This window comes from Odontesthes bonariensis, chromosome 11 (assembly GCF_027942865.1).
Source record: "Odontesthes bonariensis isolate fOdoBon6 chromosome 11, fOdoBon6.hap1, whole genome shotgun sequence".
Classification (NCBI taxonomy): Eukaryota; Metazoa; Chordata; class Actinopteri; order Atheriniformes; family Atherinopsidae; genus Odontesthes; species Odontesthes bonariensis.
The window spans coordinates 3,448,278-3,463,560 of NC_134516.1; the positions used below are offsets into that span (position 1 = coordinate 3,448,278).

At 44.8% G+C, this 15,283-nt stretch overlaps 2 protein-coding genes across 2 annotated transcripts in view; one reads left to right on the top strand and one right to left on the bottom strand.

The window, feature by feature from the left end:
• The window catches only part of LOC142391162 (NACHT, LRR and PYD domains-containing protein 3-like), a 355,109-nt gene that overhangs the window by 178,069 nt on the left and 161,757 nt on the right, over window positions 1-15,283 (bottom strand). The gene's annotated exons all lie outside the window — the stretch shown is intronic.
• The window catches only part of LOC142391489 (BCL-6 corepressor-like), a 96,154-nt gene continuing 91,914 nt past the window's right edge, over window positions 11,044-15,283 (top strand). Inside the window, exon 1 of the mRNA XM_075477271.1 lies at window positions 11,044-11,661. The gene's annotated coding sequence lies outside the window, so the exon portion shown is untranslated. The remainder of the gene's footprint in view (window positions 11,662-15,283) is intronic.

The window sequence follows — 15,283 nt, forward strand, 5'->3', positions numbered from 1 at the left end:
TGAGAAACTAAGTGAACCCCTGATCCAGCAGCTGGTAGCAGCAGTGAGAAACTAAGTGAACCCCTGATCCAGCAGCTGGTAGCAGCAGTGAGAAACTAAGTGAACCCCTGATCCAGCAGCTGTTAGCAGAAGTGAGTGAGAAACTAAGTGAACCCCTGATCCAGCAGCTGGTTGCAGCAGTGTGTGAGAAACTAAGTGAACCCCTGATCCAGCAGCTGGTAGCAGCAATGAGTGAGAAACTAAGTGAACCCCTGATCCAGCAGCTGGTAGCAGCAGTGAGTGAGAAACTAAGTGAACCCCTGACCCAGCAGCTGGTAGCAGCAGTGAGTGAGAAACTAAGTGAACCCCTGATCCAGCAGCTGGTAGCAGCAGTGAGTGAGAAACTAAGTGAACCCCTGATCCAGCAGCTGGTAGCAGCAGTGAGTGAGAAACTAAGTGAACCCCTGATCCAGCAGCTGGTAGCAGCAGTGAGTGAGAAACTAAGTGAACCCCTGATCCAGCAGCTGGTAGCAGCTCCAGATAGTTTGGAAACGTCCTTCTAACCCAGCAGCTGGTGTCTTTCCTCCTGGGCATCTTTATAACACACAGCTGAATGCTGCTTTCATAGAGCTGCTCACACTGACTGATGATCAGTTAATCAGAGCATTGATCAACAGCTCCTCTGAGTTCCTGTGGAAGCAGGAAGGGTTCACTTAGTTTATGTTTTGTCTCAGTTTATGTTCCATAAATAATGGGACAGTATATTAAAGTACATTATTTATATATATTATATATATATATATATATATATATAAATATTATATTATAATATTTACTCATTAACTTCAACTGATTTAGACAAAACCAAAATTCTTCTTCTGCTTGTGTAAAAACAGCAGAAGCTGTAACCAGATGCAGTACCAGGTCTCTCCACTTGGGGGTGCTGTGGTGTTAGGAACTGAAGCTCCTCTTTCCTCTGAGTGGGGAGCGTTGGCAACATATTGTTCCAGCACCTTGGTCAACATCTGGGTCAGCTGGACGTGGAGAGAAGGAGAGAAAATAATAAATAATAACGGTCTGAAAGGACGGAGCTGGAAGTGTTCTAACTGAACAGAGTTTAGTTTGAGCTCCTGACTTTGGATGTTTCACAGAAAAAGATTAAACATAACAGAAATATAACTTCTGCTGTAAACTCATCTGAAAATAAACTTCTGACTGAATAAACGAAACAAACGCACATAAATCTGATGAATCAGTGTCATTAAAACATTTTTTATGTTTTTCTGCGTCGGGGAGGAGCCACGAATCTACCTGTGAGCCGCTGGATGTTTGACGCTCGCCCCTGAGTGATGGTGAGGACACGAATACGAAACATTTTTCTGTGAAAGTCAGTGGGTCTCATGCAGGAACATTTTCGTATTCTTATTCTAAATTTCTCACTTTTCTCGTACGAACACGCCAAGTCAGATTCAACAAACGCCAAAATAACACCATATAAGGCTGTGCTTCCTGTCTGCTGTGCCAGGAAGTGTTGAGTCATGAGAACGGCATCAAGGAGCAGAAAGAACAACTTAAGGGGCTCTGAAAGAAATGGTTTGATATGAAAATGGCTTGAAAAAAAACGTTTCGCCCTGGCCAGGCGCTCGATGACTGCAACTAAAGCCGTGCAACCAGCTGTTGCCTAGGGATGGGAATCGAAAACCGGTTCTTGTTGAGAACCGGTTCCCAGTGCTTCAATTCCTTGGAATCGTTTGGCGATTTTGCAAACGATTCCCTTATCGATCCCAGTGGGCGCGAATGACGTCACCACGCAACGTTATGTGGCGAGTCCAGCGCAGCCAGCAGCCAACAGTAAACATGGCGCCCAAGCGGTACAAACGCTCGAAAGTTTGGTTACACATCCCTAAAAAAGACGACAACAGGGCAACTTGCAAAGTGAATATTTCACCAAAGGGAGGAAATACTACCAACATGCAATAACTATGAATGAATGATTAACGTTGGTGAATCTGAACCCAGCAGCAACGTTAGCAACGTTAGCATGTCCTCGGCTATCACTGCAGGTAACTAACTAACAAACACTGCCTATCATGTTGGCACCATTTGCCTGATTGTAAAAGCTGCTGTTAGTAACGGTTAAGGTTAAATGAATGCCTTCTCAGGCATTACATTTAGATGAAATCATGAGAGACAGAGCCTGACTGGCTCAGAGCCAGAGGCTGGTGGTACTACCCCCAGTTCACCTCTACCTCCAGCTTCTCCTTTCACCAGAGCAGGAAGAGTTAAATTACCCAGGCCAGGATAGACCAATGTGGACCTCACCGTTGTTGGGTTTGTGAGGTCATGACTCGTGTTACTTCTAAACTAAACAAAGTTGATGCTAATCGACCGGTTTGTTGTCCTTTTTCTCCAAATGAGAATCGATAAGGGAACCGACAAAGAACCAAATCGTTAAGCAGAATCGAAAATGGAATTGGAATCGTAAAAATCTTATCAATTCCCATCCCTATTGTTGCCTCATCATGATGGCACTTTGATGTGGCGGTCCATGAGGGGGGTCTCCTGGCACCTCCTGGTCTGCCTGGACTGGTTCAGGTGGAGACCCTCGTTCATGGCAATATTGTGCACATCTGGCTTGCCTTCTGTGGGCTATAGAGCAGTTTGCCCCCCGATCTGTCTCCAATCTCCCTCTGAAAGGTTCCAGTGGCCAAAAATCCAAGGGTGGTGAGGACCTGGACGTGTGGTGGAATTGGGTTTGATCGGCGTGTTTCTCTCTGGAGTTGTGGCTCCAGCAAGCTGCATATTTGGTGATCTAAATCAGGATGTCGTCTGTCTCCACGTCTCGGAACACACGCTCTCTTCCAGGAGCCGCTGGTTACGCTTCCCATTGACCTCGTAATATACAGTCAGATTAACCTTCAATTAGTGCATAATTTAAATCAAACAGAATAATGTCAGCATAATTATAGGGTATAATGTATATATTTATTTATATAAACAACAACAGCAGAACCAACAAACAGAACCAACAGCAGGACCAACAGCAGAACCAACAAACAGAACCAACAAACAGAACCAACACCAGAACCAACAGCAGAACCAACAAACAGAACCAACAGCAGAACAAACAGCAGGACCAACAGCAGAACAGACAAACAGAACCAACAAAAAGAACCAACAGCAGAACCAACAGCAGAACCAACAAACAGAACCAACAGCAGAACAAACAGCAGAACCAACAAACAGAACCAACAGCAGAACCAACAGCAGAACCAACAGCAGAACCAACAAACAGAACCAACAGCAGAACCAACAGCAGAACCAACAAACATAACCAACAGCAGAACCAACAAACAGAACCAACAGCAGAACAAACAACAGAACCAACAAACAGAACCAACAGCAGAACCAACAGCAGAACCAATAAACATAACCAACAGCAGAACAAACAAACAGAACCAACAAACAGAACCAACAGCAGAACCAACAAACAGAACAAACAGCAGAACCAACAAACAGAACAAACAGCAGAACCAACAAACAGAACAAACAGCAGAACCAACAAACAGAACCAACAGCAGAACAAACAACAGAACCAACAAACAGAACCAACAGCAGAACCAACAGCAGAACCAACAAACAGAACCAACAAACAGAACCAACAGCAGAACCAACAGCAGAACCAACAAACAGAACCAACAGCAGAACCAACAAACAGAACCAACAGCAGAACCAACAAACAGAACCAACACCAGAACCAACAAACAGAACCAAAAAACAGAACCAACAAACAGAACCAACAAAGAGAACCAACAGCAGAACCAACAGCAGAACCAACAAACAGAACCAACAGCAGAACCAACAAACAGAACCAACAAACAGAACCAACAGCAGAACCAACAGCAGAACCAACAAACATAACCAACAGCAGAACCAATAAACGGAACCAACAAACAGAACCAACAGCAGAACAAACAACAGAACCAACAGCAGAAACAACAAACAGAACCAACAAACAGAACCAACAGCAGAACCAACAGCAGAACCAACAGCAGAACCAACAAACAGAACAAACAGCAGGACCAACAGCAGAACCAACAAACAGAAACAACAAACAGAACCAACAGCAGAACCAACAAACAGAACCAACAGCAGAACAAACAGCAGAACCAACAAACAGAACCAACAAACAGAACCAACAGCAGAACAAACAACAGAACCAACAAACAGAACCAACAAACAGAACCAACAGCAGAACCAACAGCAGAACCAACAAACATAACCAACAGCAGAACAAACAAACAGAACCAACAAACAGAACCAACAGCAGAACCAACAAACAGAACAAACAGCAGAACCAACAAACAGAACAAACAGCAGAACCAACAAACAGAACAAACAGCAGCACGAACCAACAAACAGAACCAACAGCAGAACCAACAGCAGAACCAACAAACAGAACCAACAGCAGAACCAACAAACAGAACCAACACCAGAACCAACAAACAGAACCAAAAAACAGAACCAACAGCAGAACCAACAGCAGAACCAACAAACAGAACCAACAAACAGAACCAACAAACAGAACCAACAGCAAAACCAACAGCAGAACCAACAAACAGAACCAACAAACAGAACCAACAGCAGAACCAACAGCAGAACCAACAAACATAACCAACAGCAGAACCAATAAACAGAACCAACAAACAGAACCAACAGCAGAACAAACAACAGAACCAACAGCAGAACCAACAGCAGAACCAACAAACAGAACCAACAGCAGAACCAACAAACAGAACCAACAAACAGAACCAACAGCAGAACCAACAAACAGAACCAACAGCAGAACCAACAGCAGAACCAACAAACAGAACCAACAGCAGAACCAACAAACAGAATCAACAAACAGAACCAACAAACAGAACCAACAGCAGAACCAACAAACAGAACCAACAAACAGAACCAACAGCAGAACCAACAGCAGAACCAACAAACAGAACCAACAGCAGAACCAACAGCAGAACCAACAAACAGAACCAACAGCAGAACCAACAAACAGAATCAACAAACAGAACCAACAAACAGAACCAACAGCAGAACCAACAAACAGAACCAACAGCAGAACCAACAAACAGAACCAACAAACAGAACCAACAGCAGAACCAACAAACAGAACCAACAGCAGAACTAACAGCAGAACCAACAAACAGAACCAACAGCAGAACCAACAAACAGAACCAACAAACAGAACCAACAGCAGAACCAACAAACAGAACCAACAGCAGAACCAACAGCAGAACCAACAAACAGAACCAACAGCAGAACCAGCAAACAGAACCAACAAACAGAACCAACAGCAGAACCAACAAATAGAACCAACAAACAGAACCAACAGCAGAACCAACAGCAGAACCAACAAACAGAACCAACAGCAGAACCAACAGCAGAACCAACAAACAGAACCAACAAACAGAACCAACAGCAGAACCAACAGCAGAACCAACAAAGAGAACCAACAGGAGAACCAACAGCAGAACCAACAGCAGAACCAACAGCAAAACCAACAAACAGAACCAACAGCAGAACCAACAGCAGAACCAACAAACAGAACCAACAGCAGAACCAACAGCAGAACCAACAAACAGAACCAACAAACAGAACCAACAGCAGAACAAACAGCAGAACCAACAGCAGAACCAACAAACAGAACCAACAAACAGAACCAACAGCAGAACCAACAGCAGAACCAACAAACATAACCAACAGCAGAACAAACAAACAGAACCAACAAACAGAACCAACGGCAGAACCAACAAACAGAACCAACAAACAGAACCAACAGCAGAACCAACAGCAGAACCAACAACAGAACCAACAGCAGAACCAACAAACAGAACCAACAGCAGAACCAACAGCAGAACCAACAAACAGAACCAACAAACAGAACCAACAGCAGAACCAACAGCAGAACCAACAAACAGAACCAACAGCAGAACCAACAAACAGAACCAACAAACAGAACCAACAGCAGAACCAACAGCAGAACCAACAAACAGAACCAACAGCAGAACCAACAGCAGAACCAATAAACAGAACCAACAGCAGAACCAACAAACAGAACCAACAAACAGAACCAACAAACAGAACCAACAGCAGAACCAACAAACAGAACCAACAGCAGAACCAACAAACAGAACCAACAAACAGAACCAACAGCAGAACCAACAAACAGAACCAACAGCAGAACCAACAGCAGAACCAACAAACAGAACCAACAGCACAACCAACAAACAGAACCAACAGCAGAACCAACAGCAGAACCAACAGCACAACCAACAAACAGAACCAACAGCAGAACCAGCAAACAGAACCAACAAACAGAACCAACAGCAGAACCAACAAACAGAACCAACAAACAGAACCAACAGCAGAACCAACAGCAGAACCAACAAACAGAACCAACAGCAGAACCAACAAACAGAACCAACAGCAGAACCAACAGCAGAACCAACAAACAGAACCAACAAACAGAACCAACAGCAGAACCAACAGCAGAACCAACAAACAGAACCAACAGGACAACCAACAGCAGAACCAACAGCAGAACCAACAGCAAAACCAACAAACAGAACCAACAGCAGAACCAACAAACAGAACCAACAAACAGAACCAACAGCAGAACCAACAAACAGAACCAACAGCAGAACCAACAAACAGAACCAACAAACAGAACCAACAGCAGAACTAATAAACAGAACCAACAGCAGAACCAACAGCAGAACCAACAAACAGAACCAACAAACAGAACCAACAAACAGAACCAACAGCAGAACCAACAAACAGAACCAACAAACAGAACCAACAGCAGAACCAACAAACAGAACCAACAAACAGAACCTACAGCAGAACCAACAAACAGAACCAACAAACAGAACCAACAGCAGAACCAACAAACAGAACCAACAAACAGAACCAACAGCAGAACCTACAGCAGAACCAACAAACAGAACCAACAACAGAACCAACAGCAGAACCAACAAACAGAACCAACAGCAGAACCAATAAACAGAACCAACAGCAGAACCAACAGTAGAACCAATAAACAGAACCAACAAACAGAACCAACAGCAGAACCAACAAACAGAACCAACAGCAGAACCAACAGCAGAACCAACAGCAGAACCAACAAACAGAACCAACAAACAGAACCAACATACAGAACCAACAGCAGAACCAACATACAGAACCAACAGCAGAACCAACAAACAGAACCAACAGCAGAACCAACAAACAGAACCAACAGCAGAACCAACAAACAGAACCAACAGCAGAACCAACAGCAGAACCAACAAACAGAACCAACAGCAGAACCAACAAACAGAACCAACAAACAGAACCAACAGCAGAACCAACAGCAGAACCAACAAACAGAACCAACAACAGAACCAACAGCAGAACCAACAAACAGAACCAAAAGCAGAACCAACAGCAGAACCAACAGCAGAACCAACAGCAGAACCAACAAACAGAACCAACAGCAGAACCAATAAACAGAACCAACAGCAGAACCAACAGCAGAACCAACAAACAGAACCAACAGCAGAACCAATAAACAGAACCAACAGCAGAACCAATAAACAGAACCAAGAGCAGAACCAACAACAGAACCAACAAACAGAACCAACAGCAGAACCAACAAACCGAACCAACAGCAGAACCAATAAACAGAACCAACAGCAGAACCAACAGCAGAACCAACAAACAGAACCAACAGCAGAACCAACAAACAGAACCAACAGCAGAACCAATAAACAGAACCAACAGCAGAAATAATAAACACAACCAAAAGCAGAACCAACAGCAGAACCAACAAACAGAACCAACAAACAGAACCAACAGCAGAACCAATAAACAGAACCAACAAACAGAACCAACAGCAGAACCAACAAACAGAACCAACAAACAGAACCAACAGCAGAACCAACAAAGAGAACCAACAAACAGAACCAACAGCAGAACCAACAGCAGAACCAACAGCAGAACCAATAAACAGAACCAACAGCAGAACCAACAGCAGAACCAACAAACAGAACCAACAGCAGAACCAACAAACAGAACCAACAGCAGAACCAATAAACAGAACCAACAGCAGAACCAACAGCAGAACCAACAAACAGAACCAACAGCAGAACCAACAGCAGAACCAACAGCAGAACCAATAAACAGAACCAACAGCAGAACCAACAGCAGAACCAACAAACAGAACCAACAGCAGAACCAATAAACAGAACCAACAGCAGAACCAACAGCAGAACCAACAAACAGAACCAACAGCAGAACCAATAAACAGAACCAACAGCAGAACCAACAGCAGAACCAACAAACAGAACCAACAGCAGAACCAACAAACAGAACCAACAGCAGAACCAATAAACAGAACCAACAGCAGAACCAACAGCAGAACCAACAAACAGAACCAACAGCAGAACCAACAGCAGAACCAACAGCAGAACCAATAAACAGAACCAACAGCAGAACCAACAGCAAAACCAACAAACAGAACCAACAAACAGCAGAACCAACAGCAGAACCAAAAAACAGCAGAACCAACAGCAGAACCAACAAACAGAACCAACAGCAGAACAAACAAACAGAACCAACAGCAGAACAAACAAACAGAACCAACAGCAGAACCAACAAACAGAACCAACAGCAGAACCAACAGCAGAACCAACAAACAGCAGAACCAACAGCAGAACCAACAAACAGAACCAACAGCAGAACAAACAAACAGAACCAACAAACAGAACCAACAAACAGAACCAACAAACAGAACCAACAGCAGAACCAACAAACTTCTCCCGGTTTTATTTTGAAGTCCCGCACCGGAAACACGATTGATAATTTAGTGAACCGATTTACTGAACCGACCCGTACTGACCCGTACTGACCCGTACCGACCCGTACCGACCCGTACCGACCCGTACCGACCCGTACCGGACTGCAAACAGAACCAACAAACAGAACCAACAGCAGAACCAACAAAGAGAACCAACAAACAGAACCAACAGCAGAACCAACAGCAGAACCAACAGCAGAACCAATAAACAGAACCAACAGCAGAACCAACAGCAGAACCAACAAACAGAACCAACAGCAGAACCAACAAACAGAACCAACAGCAGAACCAATAAACAGAACCAACAGCAGAACCAACAGCAGAACCAACAAACAGAACCAACAGCAGAACCAACAGCAGAACCAACAGCAGAACCAATAAACAGAACCAACAGCAGAACCAACAGCAGAACCAACAAACAGAACCAACAGCAGAACCAATAAACAGAACCAACAGCAGAACCAACAGCAGAACCAACAAACAGAACCAACAGCAGAACCAATAAACAGAACCAACAGCAGAACCAACAGCAGAACCAACAAACAGAACCAACAGCAGAACCAACAAACAGAACCAACAGCAGAACCAATAAACAGAACCAACAGCAGAACCAACAGCAGAACCAACAAACAGAACCAACAGCAGAACCAACAGCAGAACCAACAGCAGAACCAATAAACAGAACCAACAGCAGAACCAACAGCAAAACCAACAGCAAAACCAACAAACAGAACCAACAAACAGCAGAACCAACAGCAGAACCAAAAAACAGCAGAACCAACAGCAGAACCAACAAACAGAACCAACAGCAGAACAAACAAACAGAACCAACAGCAGAACAAACAAACAGAACCAACAGCAGAACCAACAAACAGAACCAACAGCAGAACCAACAGCAGAACCAACAAACAGCAGAACCAACAGCAGAACCAACAAACAGAACCAACAGCAGAACAAACAAACAGAACCAACAAACAGAACCAACAAACAGAACCAACAAACAGAACCAACAGCAGAACCAACAAACTTCTCCCGGTTTTATTTTGAAGTCCCGCACCGGAAACACGATTGATAATTTAGTGAACCGATTTACTGAACCGACCCGTACTGACCCGTACTGACCCGTACCGACCCGTACCGACCCGTACCGACCCGTACCGACCCGTACCGACCCGTACCGGACTGCATAGTGGGAACGGGGCTAAAGACGCCTTCAAATTGCAGAGGAAAATGATGCGGTGCAGAAACCAAAGTCACAAACTGCGATACCTCAACTTCCAGGCTGGAAGGGAAACCTTCAAGGTCAAAGTACTCCTAAACATTTAGCTTAAAGGTTCACAAACTTAATTCCTGCTGCTTTAAATATTGTAGTGCAGAAATCATTTATTTCATTAATTATGTTGAATTCTTTTATAATTTCTTTTTTGTTGAAGAAGCATGGAGCTCCATATTATGTGTAAACACAAAGAACTGAGTTCTTCTTCCCAAAAAGGATCGAATTTAGGGAGGAAAAAAAAACGGTTCCGAGAATTCTCCCAGTTTTATTTTGAAGTCCCACACCGGAAACGTGATTGATAATTTAGTGTAAAATAAATTTTATTTTGTGTTTTTTTTTTTTGTTTTATTTTGTGTTTTTTTGTTTTATATTGTGTTTCACAAACTTAATTCCTGCTGCTTTAAATAATGTAGCGCACAAATCATTTCCATGCATCCATTTTCTATACCCGCTGAATCCGTCGGTCGGGTGGCGGGCAGAAATCATTTATTTGATTAATTATGTTGAATTCTTTTCAAATCATTTCTTTTTTGTTGAAGACGCATGGAGCCAGTGGCGGTCCAACACTGATTTACGCCCCGGGTGAAACCCGGTGCCGGCGCCCCCTGGGACAAGCCAAGGGGAGGGGGAAGATGGGGCGCCGCTCTGCCGAAAAACAACTGTGGCCGAAACGTAACCACGAATACACCCCACCCTCGTTTTTTTTTTTGGATCGTTTTTTTCCACCCCGGTCGGCCCACCTCTAGGACCGCCCCTGCATGGAGCTCCATATAATGTGTAAACACAAAGAACTGAGTTCTGATCGATTTTAGGGAGAAAAAAAACGGTTCCGAGAATTCTTCCGGTTTTATTTTGAAGGTCCCGCACCGGAAACGCGATTGATAATTTAGTGTAATTTGACACCAGGACACACTGAGACACCGGAGCGCGAGAGCGGCAGAGAAAGAGAAGAAGAGAGGGAGGCAGCGTCCTCGTGGAGGAAAAAAGGAAAAGAGGAAGAGGAGGAGGAGGAAGAGGAGGAGGAGGAGGATAAACCCGCAGGCAGACAGGCGGACGGCTGGACCGAGAAGAAAGGACCCGGGAACCCGCCGCCAGCTGCGCGTGCGACACCCCGAGGAATGTTCCCGCTCTGGAGGAAATGTTTGTTTTTTTTTTGCTTTTCTGTTTGAACGCTGACGGGACTCCACGCACGCGCGCGCACAACAACACACACTCTCACTCACAGCCCTGCGCCGGACTGCACGTGCACGCGTGCGCGCGTGTCCAGGTGTGAGCGGGTTGTTTTTCCGGCGGAGTTCTCCCAGCGCGCGGTGCACGTGCTCGTTACATTGGACCTAATACAGAATACATACAGAAGAGCGGACCAAAAACGGTGCGTGCGCGCGTGCACGCCAGCGTCCTGCGCCCGCCCGCACGCGGCGGATCGATGAGGATGGATTTATTTCTGCTGATGGATTTAAAAGCTGGAAAATAAAAGTGGACCGTTAGAGCCCCGCGGGAACAGCAGGTCAGTTTAACTCCATATGATGTCATTCTCACCGCCTTTATCCTTCAGTTTACTTTCATTTCATTTTTATTGGGAAAGAAAAACACTCTGAACCATTTTAGGTTTCTGAAAAACTGACTTTATTCATATAAAAACTGATGAATTATTCCACTGACAGCTGATATTTGTGTCTTAGGTTTACAGAAAGTCCTGATTCCGTCCTAATTTCTGCTGTTTGCATGTTCCAACATGAACATAAAGCCAGTTTATCAGGTAAAAACCTCAGAGTTAGTTCAGTTCTGAGCAGCTTTAAGGTGAATATCTGCAGATGTTTCCATGGAAACGTGTTAAAACATGAACATAAACCCAGTTTAAAAAGAAAAACACTTTGAACCATTTTAGCTTTCTGAAAAACTGACTTTATTCATATAAAAACTGATGAAATGACTGAAATATTCCACTGACGGGTGATATTTTTGGTTTGCATCTCAAATTAAATTAAATCAGATTTATTTATACATAGCACATTTCATGTACAAACAATTCAAAGTGCTTTACATAAAATAAAAGCGTTGCAGCAGCAGGGAGTTTTCTGTTGAAAAGTCTTGATTCCGTCCTAATTTCTAATTTAATTAATTAATTTAATTTAAGACACTTTGAACCATGTTAGGGTTTTGAAAAACTGACTTTATTCATATAAAAACTGATGAATTATTCCACTGACAGCTGATATTTGTGTCTTAGGTTTACAGAAAGTCTTGATTCCGTCCTAATTTCTGCTGTTTGCATGTTCCAACATGAACATAAAGCCAGTTTATCAGGTAAAAACCCCAGAGTTAGTTCAGTTCTGAGCAGCTTTAAAGTGAATATCTGCTCTGAGCTGCTTTCTCCTCCAGCACAGCCTGAACCCTCTCAGACGAGCTTTCTGTCCTTTCTTTAAGGAGTCTTCAGGAATAGTTCTCCAGGCTTCTTGAAGGACATCCCAAAGCTCTTCTTTGGATGTGGGCTGCCTTTTGTTGCGTTCTCTGCCAACATGATCCCACACTGCTTCAGTAATGTTGAGCTCCGCGCTCTGGGGAGGATTCATCCCTCCATCAGACCTGCTGCCACTGATTTTCAGCCCACTTCTTGTGTCCTTTGGCCCAGCTCAGCCTTTTCTCCCTGTTTCCCTTCCTTAAGAACGGCTTCTTGACAGCCACCCTTCCATGGAGCCCATTTCTGATCAGGCTTCCTGACAGCCACCCTTCCATGGAGCCCATTTCTGATCAGGCTTCCTGACAGCCACCCTTCCATGGAGCCCATTTCTGATGAGGCTTCCTGACAGCCACCCTTCCATGGAGCCCATTTCTGATGAGGCTTGGGCCAACAGCAGATGGATCAGCTGAAGGTCCAGATGCATCTCTCAGCTCCTGTGTCAGGTCTTTGCTGGATGTTTTCCTCTTTCTTAAGGACATCACTTTCAGATCCTGTTCATCTGCTGGAGATAGTTCTTTAGGCCTGACACTTCTTCTTCTGTCCTCCACTTGTCCAGTTTCCTCAAATGTTTTAAGGACACGCTGCACACCATGCTGAGATATGCCAAGTTTTCAGCTAACAGCTCTTTGGGAATCACCTTGTTGCTGCAGAAATCCTGTTTTCTGTCTGTCACACTGTGTTATCTTTGCTGTTTTTCACACATGCAGCTAAAGAAATGGGAACAAATCTTAATTCCAGTCTGAAACCCACAAAGAGCTTCTAGATTATTCATTTCTGGTGGCATAAAACAGTTTAATCATTTCATTTATATTCATTGTTCCATAATTAGGCATTAGATTATATCTTTTATTCCTTTTTTAAGCTTTAAATTGAATCTTATTTAATTTTTTAAAATTTAATTGGTCACACAGAACTTTATTGTATTAATATTCAAATCTTCATTGTAAACAAATGAATAACAGCTAATTACACTGGTGGGACTGTTCAGCTGTTTCAGACTGATACCTCCGGTTCAGGCTCTTTTTCAATCGCGGAAAATATCTGGATTGAAGCAGCGAACATTCAGTGTAAGAGTTTAAAAAACTACTTTATTTGATTCACAGCTGCTAGTGTTTAGACCTCGACAACCCAACTACTTTTTTTTTTTTTTTTTTTACGGCAAACTTGCAACGAGTTAACTTTATAAAGAAGGCGTAATCGCTTGTTTGCTATGGGTCGGGACGGGACGGGACAACATTGTATTCAAAATACAAAATATTTTTATAGGACTTTTCAATGTGTGATTTTATAAAGGTGCACGTGATACCAACCTTTCGTGAATTTCGCCAGCCGTCTTCTTTCGGTTGAGCTAATCTAACGCGACGCTGAAGCTAGCAAGCTTCCAGGGAAGCACGGAGGGTTGGGTCACCGAAAGCCCGGGGTTAGAAGCTGAATACAGGCGCAGACATGTGGCGGTGAGGGTTGGGATGGAGTTAATTAGCTTCGGCCTTCGCAGAGCTGAGACGATGGAACCCCGACCAGGAGTTTCATCCTTCCCTGGTGGAAAGTGTGCAGTTGTCATGTTTCTAAAACATTTTAGTTAAACTTCATAGAATCACATGCAGAGAGCGATGGTTGGATTTATCACACAGCCACCTTATGCACGCCGTAAACCCTTAAACTCCCTTAAGAACCCAAAGTGCTGGTTAAAATTAGAGTCTTTCCCCCAATCCCATCTCGCTTGGTTGCAAGCAGCAGCCTTTTTTAGTGGCATGCGCCACAGCCGGGGCCTCCGGATCCTGGGTGAGGGTCAGGGGTTAACCCTACCCTACCCTACCCTACCAGGTGAGGGTCAGGGGTTAACCGTACCCTACCCTACCCTACCAGGTGAGGGTCAGGGGTTAACGCTACCCTACCAGGTGAGGGTCGGGGGTTAACCGTACCCTACCCTACCCTACCAGGTGAGGGTCAGGGGTTAACGCTACCCTACCAGGTGAGGGTCAGGGGTTAACGCTACCCTACCAGGTGAGGGTCGGGGGTTAACCGTACCCTACCCTACCCTACCAGGTGAGGGTCAGGGGTTAACCCTACCCTACCAGGTGAGGGTCGGGGGTTAACCCTACCCTACCCTACCAGGTGAGGGTCAGGGGTTAACGCTACCCTACCAGGTGAGGGTCGGGGGTTAACCGTACCCTACCCTACCCTACCAGGTGAGGGTCGGGGGTTAACCCTACCCTACCCTACCCTACCAGGTGAGGGTCAGGGGTTAACCGTACCCTACCAGGTGAGGGTCGGGGGTTAACCCTACCCTACCCTACCAGGTGAGGGTCGGGGGTTAACCGTACCCTACCAGGTGAGGGTCGAGGGTTAACCCTACCCTACCAGGTGAGGGTCAGGGGTTAACCCTACCCTACCAGGTGAGGGTCAGGGGTTAACCCTACCTTACCCTACCCTACCAGGTGAGGGTCGGGGGTTAACCGCACCCTACCAGGTGAGGGTCGAGGGTTAACCCTACCCTACCAGGTGAGGGTCAGGGGTTAACCCTACCCTACCAGGTGAGGGTTAGGGGTTAACCCTACCCTACCAGGTGAGGGTCAGGGGTTAACCCTACCCTACCAGGTGAGGGTCAGGGGTTAACCCTACTCTACCAGGTGACGATTAGGGGTTAACCCTACCCTACCAGGTGAGG